The following is a 12,630-nucleotide window of genomic DNA, read 5'->3' as shown; positions in this document are numbered from 1 at the left end:
TTGTATTCTTTACGGTTATGAGAATTCGATCGCGTGTTGCAATGGTTCTCCTGAAATGAGTTAAGTGAAAGGTTGCTATATGACGGAGTGTTTATTCTTGTATTGTCATGTTAGATGCAGTGAGCGGCATGGAAATTGGAAGTTGAGGATCAAGGTTATAGTTCGGTGTTGACAAGAATGTCACGAGCTCGGACGAGAAGGAAAGAATTTAGATGGTTAGAGTAAACTGGTATTGTCTTCAACGTCACCTGAGATCAGTGTCATGTGTAAGAGGTTTTGTGTACTGATTTGCGGATCCTTGATTCGCTTTACAGCATTAGTATGACCGGTGGTATGGATGTGCAGACTTACTACCTGGTGCAGAAGGCCGTGGGAGCGTATCCCATGGGAGAATTGTATAAGTGTGACATGTAGTCACTTGATTGATTAAAGATTGGAACCAAGTATGGAGATTGTGGTACTATTACTAATGTGAGAATTTATGCCTGAAGGGCGCTCTGTTCAATTGGTTGTGAATTGTGGAAGTTTGTTCCGAATTTGATGGCTATTCTCGAGGGTGGATCCTTGAAAGGTTATTAGCTCAGTACAGTACGATCTGAATCGTCTTGAGGTCCGTGAATGGATCTAAATGTGAGGGTGTACTCTATATCAAGCCGGATGTGTTCATTTCAGCATAGCATTGCTTGCGGAGGAGTCTTCGGGCCTGGAATGTTATTTCCGTCATCAGCTATTTAGTGCAATCTCTATTGTGCCATATGGGTTGTGAGGCGGTTTGATTATTCACACTTGTATTGAGATCCTGTGTAGCTTGTGGTGTTGTGAGAGCAGGATGGCTCTCAAGATGCAAGTCATTTATTGCACCTTAGTTGTGCTTGAGTTTCGTAGCGTATGGCGCTATCCATCTCCCCAGGATTTGTATTATGCACTTCGCGTGCTTGTGGTTGATTTTCGGGTATTTCGTAGGTATAAACATTTCTGGCTTGATGGGTATTTCCCTATTTATTATTATGTGTGGATCGGGTGGCACGCCGCCACGGATATGTTGTTTGGATTGGGTGGCATGCCGCCACGGGTATCATGGTTAGATCGGGTTGCACGCCGCAACAGTATCATGTGTGGATCGGGTTGCACGCCGCAACACTATCATGTGTGGATCGGGTTGCACGAGTGTGACATTGAGTACAGTTTCCCATAGCTATTCTTGTGTGTTTTGTGTCTCATTTCAAAGGATGGTTTATAAGATCTTTTCGATTGTCATATTAGTTATGTGTGCTGGGTAGTTCTTTCCTAGGGTTCGTTTTTCCTTGTATATCATATTTGAATCGTGGCCTGTCAGCACATTAATGGTGTCATATCAGACTTTTGGCAGTGTCTGAGATGGCTTATTGCCTGAGCGGCTTGTACTGGGCGAGACGAGGTTATTAGACCCGGGATCAGTACGATCGGAGTTAGGAAGGGTATATTAAAGAGTAACTATTCTTATTTAGTCCAGAATGAGGTAATGGTTCTTGTCGGGAGGAGAGACTCCATAAATTGTGATTCGACAGGTGGTTATGACTTCTACATATCTTCGCTGTTGTGGTTGTATTGCGAGAGTTAAAGCAAGGCTTAATTGGTCATGAGGTACACCACAGGCTTCGGGTCAGTGGAAATTTTAGCTGATGTGCTTTGGAAAGATTGCCTTGGGCAAATGAGTAACGCGGTGCATGGTAAGAATTCAGTAAGGGTATACAATCGTGTTTGGTGCAGTGTGTAGTGATTGATACGATGTTCGTATGTTGGAAACAGGCCTGGTGGAGAATTCCGTATATTGGAATTTGACTCTAAGACTTACTTGGCTAAATAAAGAGGAAGATCTTTAGGTTTGCTCGAGCAAATGTGCTCAACTGGGTTATGGTAGCACGGGTAGGTGCACGAGGTGTTAATCAGTGATTTCAGACAACTCCAGAACAGTTCTTAGCACGTTTGAGGACGAATGTATGTTTAAGTGGGAGAGAATGTAACGACCCGACCGGTCGTTTTGAGCCATAGCACGTCGTTCGGTAGTTTGAGGCCATGAGTAGCTTCACTTCAAGTATTATGACTTGTACGTGTGGTCAGAATTGAATTTCGAGAAGTCCGGAGTTGATTTAGAAAGAAAATTCTTATTTCGGAATCTTTAAGTTGGAAGAATTTATTAAGGTGTGATTTTGAGTAAACGACCTCGGAATTGGGATTTGAATGTTCCAACAGGTTCGTATGATTATTTTGAACTTGAGCGTATGTCCGGATTGGGTTTTGGATGACACGGGAGCGTTTCGGCGCCTATTGTGGAAAGTTGGCATTTTAGAAGGATTTCATAAATTTGGGTTGAAGTGCATTTCAATGTTATCGATGTTCGTTTGGGATTCCGAGCCTAGGAATAGCTCCCTATGGTGATTCTAGACTTAGGGGCGCGTCCGGAAGTGGATTTGGAGGTTCGTAGGTTGTTTCGGGGTCATTTGGCCAAAAAAAGGAAATTTGAAGTTTTTGGAAAGTTTGACCGAAGGTAAACTTTTTGATATCGGGTTCGGATTCTGGTTCCAGAAGTTGGAGTAGGTCCGTAATGTCATTTCATACTTGCACGCAAAATTTAGCGTCATTCCCAGTTGATTTGATAGGAATAGGACGCTCGGGAGTATTTTCAGAAGTTTTGGAGCTCATGAGTTAATCCATGCGTTTTGGCATCCGATTCATGGGTTTTGATGTTATTTTAGTGTTTCGATCGCTCGAGAGAGTTCGTATGATGTTGTTATACTTGTGTGTGTGTGTTTTGAGTGAAGCCCCGAGGGCTCAGGTGAGTTTCGGACTTCAGGAGATATGAAAACTTCAGTTTTTCTGGTGTTTCTTGGCAGTTGTTGCAGGTCTCGCAAATGCGAGAATTTGTTCGCATTTGCAAAACTCGCATTTACGAGAAAGGCTTCGCAATTGTGATGAAGCATGACCTGGGCAGTGTTCGCATTTGCGACACTTTGGTCGCATTTGCGATCTCAGCAGTATCCGCATTTGCGACTCCTTGGTCGCATTTGCGACCTTGGTAGTAGAAGCCCAAGTTCGCATTTGCGATGGATTTGTCGCATTTGCGAACCAGGTGTCGCAAATGCGACATCTGAGACCTGTGCACAACTCTATTTAATGCGGGACTTAGGCCATTTAGCTCATTTTATTTCATCTCTTGGGCGATTTTGGAGCTCTTGGAAGGGGGGTTTTCACCTAGCACTTTGAGGTAAGTAATTTCTACACAACATGAGTTAAATACATAGATTATGGGTAAATTAACATGTAAAAATTGGTGAAATCAAGGGTTTAGATGAAAAACCTAGGTTTTGGATAAAAATGGGATTTGACCATGGAAATGGTTATGGAATTTGGTGAAAAACATATATTTGACTTCATGAGGTTATGGGTAAGATATTTCTCCGAAAATTTCCAGAATCCGAGCACGTGGGCCTGAGGGTGAATTTTAAGAATTCTTTAATTTTGGTTGGAAAATCACTTTTATAGTTAGGAAATGAACTCTTAAACATGTATTGACTATTTTATATAACATTTGACTAGCATCGGGTCGTTTGGCACCGAGTTGAGGATTTAAAGCACAATTTTGGACCGGAAAGTAAGCTTTGAGATGAGGTAAGTCTCATGTTTAATTCTGTGAGGGGGAAACTACCCCTAGGTGATATATTTAATATGTAAAACTTGTTGCGGGGACTACGTACGCATGAGGCGACAAGAGTCCGTATGTAGTTAGATCCATGTTATTGTCCGGGTAGACTTAGGTTCACACCATGTTATACTTGCACTATAGAGATTATCTTTGCTCGTTTAATTCTTTTATTTCGTATTATGACTTGAGACTAGACATGCGTAGAGTGATAGACTCGTTATTGTAGAGACTTCACGAGTTTCATGATTAGTCACGAAACAATTGTACTCCTCTTATGAAATTGTGTCCACGATATATATATGTATGTCAATTGAAAGGTTTTTTGAAAGGTTTTTCGTTAAAGAAATTATAACTCACACGTTTATTCATGAGTAGGGTCAAGGACCCGTTAAAGCTTCTTACTCTAATGGGATCGGGCCATTCGCCTCGGCATGATTTATGTACCATACTTTGATGGGAGCGGGCCGTTCGCCTCGGAAGGTTAATAGATGCATCTATGGTTCGTGTCATTCGACCCTTGGAAGTGCACAGATTATGATGGGATCGGGTCGTATGCCTCGGCATTTCTATAAAATATCCTCATGGAATCGTGCGTAATATTTGGCAAGAAGCCAGTGTATCTGTGAGTTCTTCCTGATTTGAAGTATAGCGACCCATTTTGGTGAGGTCCACTATATATTTATATATATATGCTCCGGTTGAGGAGGAAATTTGCTAATTGAGAGCTTGAGCCTATTGTAAATAAGAGAATTGTACCACGTATTTATACTTGTTTATTTTATTTATTTACTCTGCATCATATTTGTTCACCTCTTTACTGTACTTGATATTATTGGACCACTAGTGAGTGTCGATGTCGACCCCTCGTCACAACTCCTCTGGGTTAGGCTAGATACTTACTGGGTACACGTTGATTTATGTACTCATACTACACTTGCTGCACATTTTTGTGCAGGTACTTTTATGTCTGGTGGTCCTTTGGGCGCGGAGGCGCGGATGATGCGGGGACTTACCGTGAGCTGCATTTCATGTTACCATCCACAGCCAGCAGAGTCTCCTTCAGGGTTATTTATATTCTCCTGTCCAATTTGTATTTCGGACAGATGCTGTATCTTATTTTACTTCCTAGTATATGCTCATGCACTTGTGACACCAGATTTTGGAGATGATTATAGGTTGTTTTGTGTTGTTGTTGTTGTGAAGATATTATCATTCACTCTATAAAATTTTATCTCTTACTATTCAATGGAAGGAAATTTACGATTTTAAAAATACTAAAATGAGTAATTAAGTTAAACTTTTACTGTTGGCTTGCATGACAGTAGTGTTAGGCGCCATCATGACCTTTAATGGATTTTGGGTCGTGACAATACTGATCTAGTATATTATACTGATCGAGTAAATTTTAGTCATACAGTATATTATACTCATCCAGTATATTATAACGATCGAGTATATTTTACTCATCCAATAGAAAAAACTGGACAATAATATTTTTGAGAACAGACTTCCAGAATAATATACAGCAACCAAATTTTGAAATGCAAGTTATCAGAACCAAAATCTAGTATACTATCAGTAGAAATTAATTAAAAGCAAGACTAATTAAAATCAGAGAAACAACAACTTACATTCACAATATTGCTAATATTAACTTTTGATGAATGTTGGAGAAGATATGACGGGTTCACCTTAAAAACCTTAAACTTCTTTTAAATAAATAAAAATATAAATAATTAGATTAAAATAAAATATATGAGCAAAGAAATATGATTAAAAGTCAAATACTACTAACTTAAACTTTCATTTGTAAATAAATCTTTATGAAGTTTGTCATATTTTGGACATCCAATGCTTGAGTAAGACAACATCCTAATTGGCCCCCGATCATCATATTTTGAAAATTAATGGAAATCATTAAACACTTCCATCATCTATACATTGAACAAAAATGGGAATCCAAGCATCGTATAAGATGGGATCCTACCCATTGATTTCTTTTTCACTGAATCAGTTGTTAAAAGATGCAACAAACTATCAATAAGCTCATCAAAACAGAAACTGCCCCATGGAAAAGAAACACAAAGCTCTTCGTCGTCAATGATTTTCATAGAACGATCGCTAATATTTTGACTTTCAAATTTACCCAATAGAATGGCTTCTAATAGATAAATCTGAGCAAGCTTTACTGCATCTTCATCGCAGACCTCGACATCAACACATACATCAACTGTAGTACCATCACGCAATCGAGACCGCTTTTGCATAAAATGATGCAAAGTTTCTACCTTCAAACTCCTTTTTCACTTCAGGGAAATACCATTCCTTCAAACGGTTCTCTCTAACATCAACAAAACTATAATCGGATGCCTCAATCTTATGTCCAGTAATAGTGTGGAAATCCTCTTCTGTAAATGCCACATCATGCCCAAAAACTTTAAAAATAATTTTGCTTTTATCCTTGTAGAAAAGTTGAGAGAGCAACATACAATGAGTCAAATTCCCAGAGTGACTAACTTCATCCAACTCAAAAAATTTCCCAAATACACCGTTCTTCAACATATCCATTTGAGTTACCGACAAAAAGGATGAAATAGTTTGCTTAAAATTTCTATCACCTTTCCAGTAACAATCAGTAGAAAACCAATCCTTAAACTCATATAATCTATCTCTCTCCTAAAATTAATACAAAAAATATAAGCAATATTTCATATAATTTAAAGATAAAAACTTGAACATTTCAGAATTACGCACCTTCAATATACTACTTGAAGATTCCATTTCTGTAAAATCATGAAAACAAAGAATATTTGTATCTTAGATTAGTAAACACGATCAGAATCCAGTATATAAACAGAACTCTAGTATAAACAGAACTCATCCAGTATAACGTATGATGTACTACATATGGCAGACTTCCTGTATAATATACTGGATCAAATTAATTAGAAACAATGAAACTCCAGAAACAAATATTGGCGTATAAAGAAGAAACATAATCAAATAGCATATTAAAAAAATAGAGACAATAATCATTATAAAAAATAATCACAAATAAAACACAACTCTTGTATGAAAAGAACTCATCCAGTATAACATACTGGACAACAAGCTTACAGATGGCAGGCTTCCTGTATAATATACTGGAATCAAACAAAACTCAAGTATATTATAATAATCATCTAGTATAACATACTGGATAACAAACCTTCAGAGGACAAAGCATATTAAAATAAATAGAGACAAATAATCATTGAAAAAAATAATCACAAATAAAACACAACTCTAGTATGAACAGAACTCATCCAGTATAACATACTAGACAACAAGCTTACAGATGGCAAGCTTCCTGTATAATATACTAGAATCAAACAAAACTCAAGTATATTATAATAATCATCCAGTATAACATACTGGACAACAAACCTTCAGAGGATAGACTTCCCATATAATATACTGGACCAAATTTATTACAAAACTCCATAAACAAATACTGGACTAGAATTAAAAAACATAATCAAATACCATATTAAAAAATAAACACAGATATAAATTATCATTAAACACAAGTAATCAGATATATATAGAAATCCAGTATATTATAATAATCATTCATTAAAAAATACTGTACAACAAGCCTTCGGAGGATAGACTTCGCGTATAATATATTGCACCAAATTTATAATAAAAATAAAACTCCATAAAAAAACTGGGCTAGATTTAAAAAAACATAATCAAACACCATATAAAAAAACACACATACAAATTATCATTAAACACAAGTAATCAACGGAAATCCAGTATACTATAATAATCGTCCAGTATAAAATACTTGGAAACAAGCCTTCAGAAGACAGACTTCCAGTATAATATACTGGACCAAATTATTAAGTATGAAGTCAAGCACATTGTTCTGGATTTCAAGTTTTAACAAGAACTCGAGCAATCTATAATGCAGTTGAAGCAAAAAACTATTTGAAAATTAACCCTAATATGCAGCGACTACAAAAATATTTGAACAACTTATCAAAATAAGTTACGCAACGATTACAACATTACAACATAAAACTAATGACAGAGTGACAAAATTATCAGAAATAAGACGAATTAATAAACAGAGAAAAAAAATTGTAGATGTTAAAATACCACAAATATTTAAACGCTAACAGTACGGAAATCAAAATTGAAACAAATGAAACAACAATAACAACGAAAATTCAAACACATTACTACAAAAAACAACACTTACCGAGATAAATTTGAAGAAAATTTGACCTAACCCAGACTAAATTCGAAAAAAGTAATCTCACGAAAGCGAAATCCGTACACTGCTCTAAAGAGAAAGCGAAAAGAAATTAAAAAACATAAAGCAACTAAACAAGAAGTTAAAAAGGACAAGGGCAAAAAATTTCATTTACTAATATATTTTAAGTCAAAATTTCTAGAAATCAATTACATTAGCGATGGTTGCTATTTTTGGATAGCCAGCCGTAAAACTGGCTACACCATGCCATTTTGTGTACGCGTGTTGCGCGTGTGTAACGACCCGACCGGTCGTTTTGAGCTCTAGCCCGTCGTTCATCGGTTTGTGGCCATGAGCAGCTTCATTTTAGGTATTATGACTTATACGTGTGGTCGGAATTGAGTTTCGGGAAGTTCGGAGTCGATTTGAGAAGAAACTTCTAAATTCGGAAGCTTTAAGTTGGAGAAATTGACTAATGTTTGACTTTTGAGTAAACGGCCTCGGAATCGGGATTTTAAGGTTCCAACAGGTTCGTATGATGATTTTAGACTTGGGGGTATGTCCGGATCGGATTTTGGACGACCCGAGAGTGTTTCGGCACCTATTGTGGAAGGTTGACATTTTGAAAGAATTTTATGAATTTGGGTTGAAGTGTATTTCAATGTTATAGACGTTCATTTGGGATTCCGATCCTGGGAATGGCTCCGTATGGTGATTTTGGTCTTAGAGGCATGTCCGGACATTAATTTGGAAGTTCGTAGGTCATTTCGGCGTCAATTGGCGAAAGTTGGGAATTTGGATTATTTTTGAGAAGTTTGATCGGGAGTGGAATTTTTGATATCGGGGTCGAATTCCGATTCCAAAAGTTGGAATAGGTCTGTAATGTTAAATGGGACTTGTGTGCAAAATTTGATGTCAATCGGACGTGATTTGATAAGTTTCGACATCGAATGTAGAAGTTTGAAGTTCTAAAGTTCATTAAGATCGAATTGGGGTATGACTCATGATTTCGACATTGTTTGATGTGATTTTAGGCCTCGAGCAAGTTCGTGTCATGTTTTGGGACAGGTTGATGTAATTGGACGGGGTCCCTGGGGCGTCGGGTGTGTTCCCGGGTGGTTTTGGATCAACTTTTGGATGAAAAGCTGTTGCTGGTTCTACTGGTTTTGGGTCTGGGCTGCAGGTCTCGCAAATACGAGGTTTTGATCGCATTTGCGAACTCGCATTTGCGAGGATGGAGTTCGCATTTGCGAGGGTGGGAAATTTTTGAGGGGTTCGCATTTGCGAACATTTTATCGCTTTTGCGAATCTGCCCTCCTCGCATTTCCGAAGATTTTGGTCGCAAATGCGACCTTGGCAGGGGTAGCTCTCCTTCACATTTGCGATGCTTTTGTCACAATTGCGACCATCGCATTTGCGAACCAGATGTCGCAAATGCGACGTCTGCGACTGGAGCAAGGGCTTTTATTTCGGGACTTAGCTCTTTTCCCTCATTTCCCACTTGGACTTATGCAATTTTTGAGAGCATCTTGAGAGGGGTTCCATCATCATCAAAGAGGTAAGTGATTCCCATGTATTTTGAGTTAAATACTTAGATTATACATAGATTTTAACATGGAAATTCATAAAAAATTGTATAAATTTGGTTGTTTTGTGGAAAACTTAGAAATTGGTAGTTTTGGATTTTTACCACAAATATGGGCATGAAATTGAGAATAATCTATATATTTGAGTTCATGAGGCTATGGGTAATGTTTATCTTCGAAAATTTTCGGAATCCGGGCACGTGGGTCCGAGGGTGATTTTTATCGACTTTTCTAGCGGAGTTGGGAATTGTTGTAAATTAGATTATAATGAGTATTAGAGTATATATTTATGGATTTGCACATTTATTGACTAGGTTTGGAGCGATGGGAATCGGTTTGAGCTGTTGGAAAGGCTTTAGAACCGGTTATGGAATTTCGGAGCGAGGTAAGTGTAACGACCTGGCCGGTTTTTTTGAGTATTATAATCCCGTTCCCCCATTTACTGCTTGTTAGCACAATGTGGCATCATATGAGGCTTTTGTAGTATCTGAGGAGGCTTATTGCTTGAGCAGCTTGTACTGGGTGAAACGAGATTATTGAACCTGGGATCAGTGCAATCAGATTTATATAAGGCATATTAAAGAGTAAATATTGTTATTCAGTCTAGGATGAGGTAAGGGTTCTTGTCGGGGGGAGAGACTCCATAAATTATGATTCGGTAGGTGGTTATGAGTTCTACACATCTTCTCTGTCGTGGCAGTATTGCGAGAGTTAAAGCATGGCTTAATTGGTCATGAGGACACTACGGGCTTCGGGTTAGTGGAAATTTTAGCTGTTGTGCTTTGGAAAGATTGCCTTGGTCAAGTGAGTTACGCGGTGCATGGTAAGAATTCAGCAAGGGTATACAATCGTGTTTGGTGCAGTGTGTAGTGATTGATACGGTGTTTGTATGTTGGAAACAGGCCTGGTGGAGAATTTCGGATGTTGGAATTTGACTGTAAGGCTTACTCGACTATATAAAGGGGAAGGCCTTCAAATTGGCTCGAGCTAATGTGCTCAACTGAGTTGTGGTAGCACGGGTAGGTGCAGGAGGTGTTAAACGGTGATTTCAGACAACTCCAAAATAGTTCTTAGCACGTTCGAAGGCGAACGTATGTTTAAGTGGGAGAGAATGTAACGACTTAACAGGTCGTTTTGAGCTCTAGCGCGTCGTTCAGCGGTTTGAGGACATGAGCTTCATTTCAGGTATTATGACTTGTACGTGTGGTCGGGATTGAGTTTCGGGAAGTTCGGGGTTGATTTTGAAAGAAAATTCTAAATTCGGAAGCTTTAAGTTGGAGGAATTGACTAATGTTTGACTTTTGAGTAAATGACCTTGGAATCGGGATTTGAAGGTTCCAACAGGTTCGTATAATAATTTTGGACTTGGGCGTATATAACGACCCGACGGTTGTTTTGAGAATTTAAGTCCCGTTTAGCGGCATAAGATCTTGAGCAGCTTCGTATTATGTGTATTGACTTGCGTGCGTGGTCGAGTTCAGTTACCGGATGATTCGTAGTCAAATCGGAAGAAGGATTCAAGTTTCGGAAGCTTAAGTCTTAGGATTTTGACCGTAGTTGGAACTGTGTGAAGACTACTCTGGAATAGAGTTTTGTCGGTTTCGTTAGCTCCGTTGGGTATTTTGGACTTAGGAGAGTATCCGGATTGTGTTTTAGAGGTATGTAGCTAAATTAGGCTTGAAATGGGGAAAGTTAAATTTTTGGAAAGTTTGACCGGAGGTGGACTTTTTGATATCAGGTGTTGGATTCCGATTCCGGAAGTTGGAGTAGGTCCGTAATGTCGAGTGTGAGTTGTGTGCAAAATTTGAGGTCAATCGGACATGGTTTGATAGGTTTCGGCATCGGTTGTAGAAGTTTGAAGTTTCAAAGTTCATTACGTTTGAATTGGAGGGTGATTCGTGTTTTTAGCGTTGTTGGATGTCATTTGAGGGCTCGACTAAGTTTGTATGGTGTTTTAGGACTTGTCGGTATGTTTGGTTGAGGTCTTGGGGGGCTCGGGTTGATTTCGAATGCTTAACGGATCGAAATTGGACTTGTGTATATTGTTGAAGCTTTCAAGCTTCTGGTGTAATCACACCTGCGGTAGGGTGACTGCAGGTGTGGACTCGCACGTGTGGAAGGGAGCCCGCAGATGCGGCCCTGGTCTGGGTAACCAGTGGTCGCAGGTGCGACAAAAGGGACGCAGAAGCGGAAGGCGAGTTGAATGAGGATTCTGCAGAAGCGGAAAAAAGTCCGCAGGCTCGCACTCGCAGGTGCGGCCTTGTGCTTGCAGAAGCAAACCAGAGGACTTAAGTCATTTCCGCACCTGCGATGGAATTTCCGCAGGTGCGACTGGAAGCCCGCAGAGGTAAAATCGCTGGGCAGAAAAGGCCAAGTTCGAGGGTTTTATCCCATTTTCATTTTTGGGTCTTTGAGAGATCAGATTGAGGCGATAATTCAAGGGTTTTTCAGAGAAAACTATTGGGTAATGATTCCTAACTCATTTATGGTTATACTCCACTAATCTATAGTTGAATTCATCATTTAATTAAGGAATTTGGTTGAGAAATATGGGGGAAAAAGTTGGAAGGTTCTTCAAATAAGTTTTTGAGTTTTGATTGGGATTTTCATATCGTATTTGGATAATTTTAGTACGAATGACTTCGTGAGTGAAAGGGTGTTCATATTTTGTGACTTTTACCCGATTCCGAGACGTGGGCCAGGGTCGATTGTTTGGGGTGATTTTCTAATTTCTTGCTTTAGCTTTGATTTCATTAATTAGATTAGTTTCTTATGGTATGTAATTGATTTTGGCTAGATTTGGGCCACTCGGAGTCGGATATTTGTGGAAAAGGCATTGTTACCGATTGATTGAGCTTGTTCGAGGTAAATATCTTGCCTAACTTCACGTGGGGGAACTACCTCTTAGGATTTGAGTCTTCTAGGTAATTGTAGTCCGTGTACGCGAGGTGACAAGTACGTGCTCGGACTTATTTGTGGAAAATAGCCTTTTAGGGTTCTTAGGTCCTTGTATTCACTAACTATGCAGTTGTTCTCGTTATGATTATGTTTCTTAATTACTAGTTCCACTTCTACATGCTTTTATTAGAATTAATTGCTTCATGATCTACTCTTGTTGT

This window comes from Nicotiana tabacum, chromosome 23 (assembly GCF_000715075.1).
Source record: "Nicotiana tabacum cultivar K326 chromosome 23, ASM71507v2, whole genome shotgun sequence".
Taxonomy (NCBI): Eukaryota; Viridiplantae; Streptophyta; class Magnoliopsida; order Solanales; family Solanaceae; genus Nicotiana; species Nicotiana tabacum.
Note: the sequence above shows the minus strand (reverse complement) of the source record.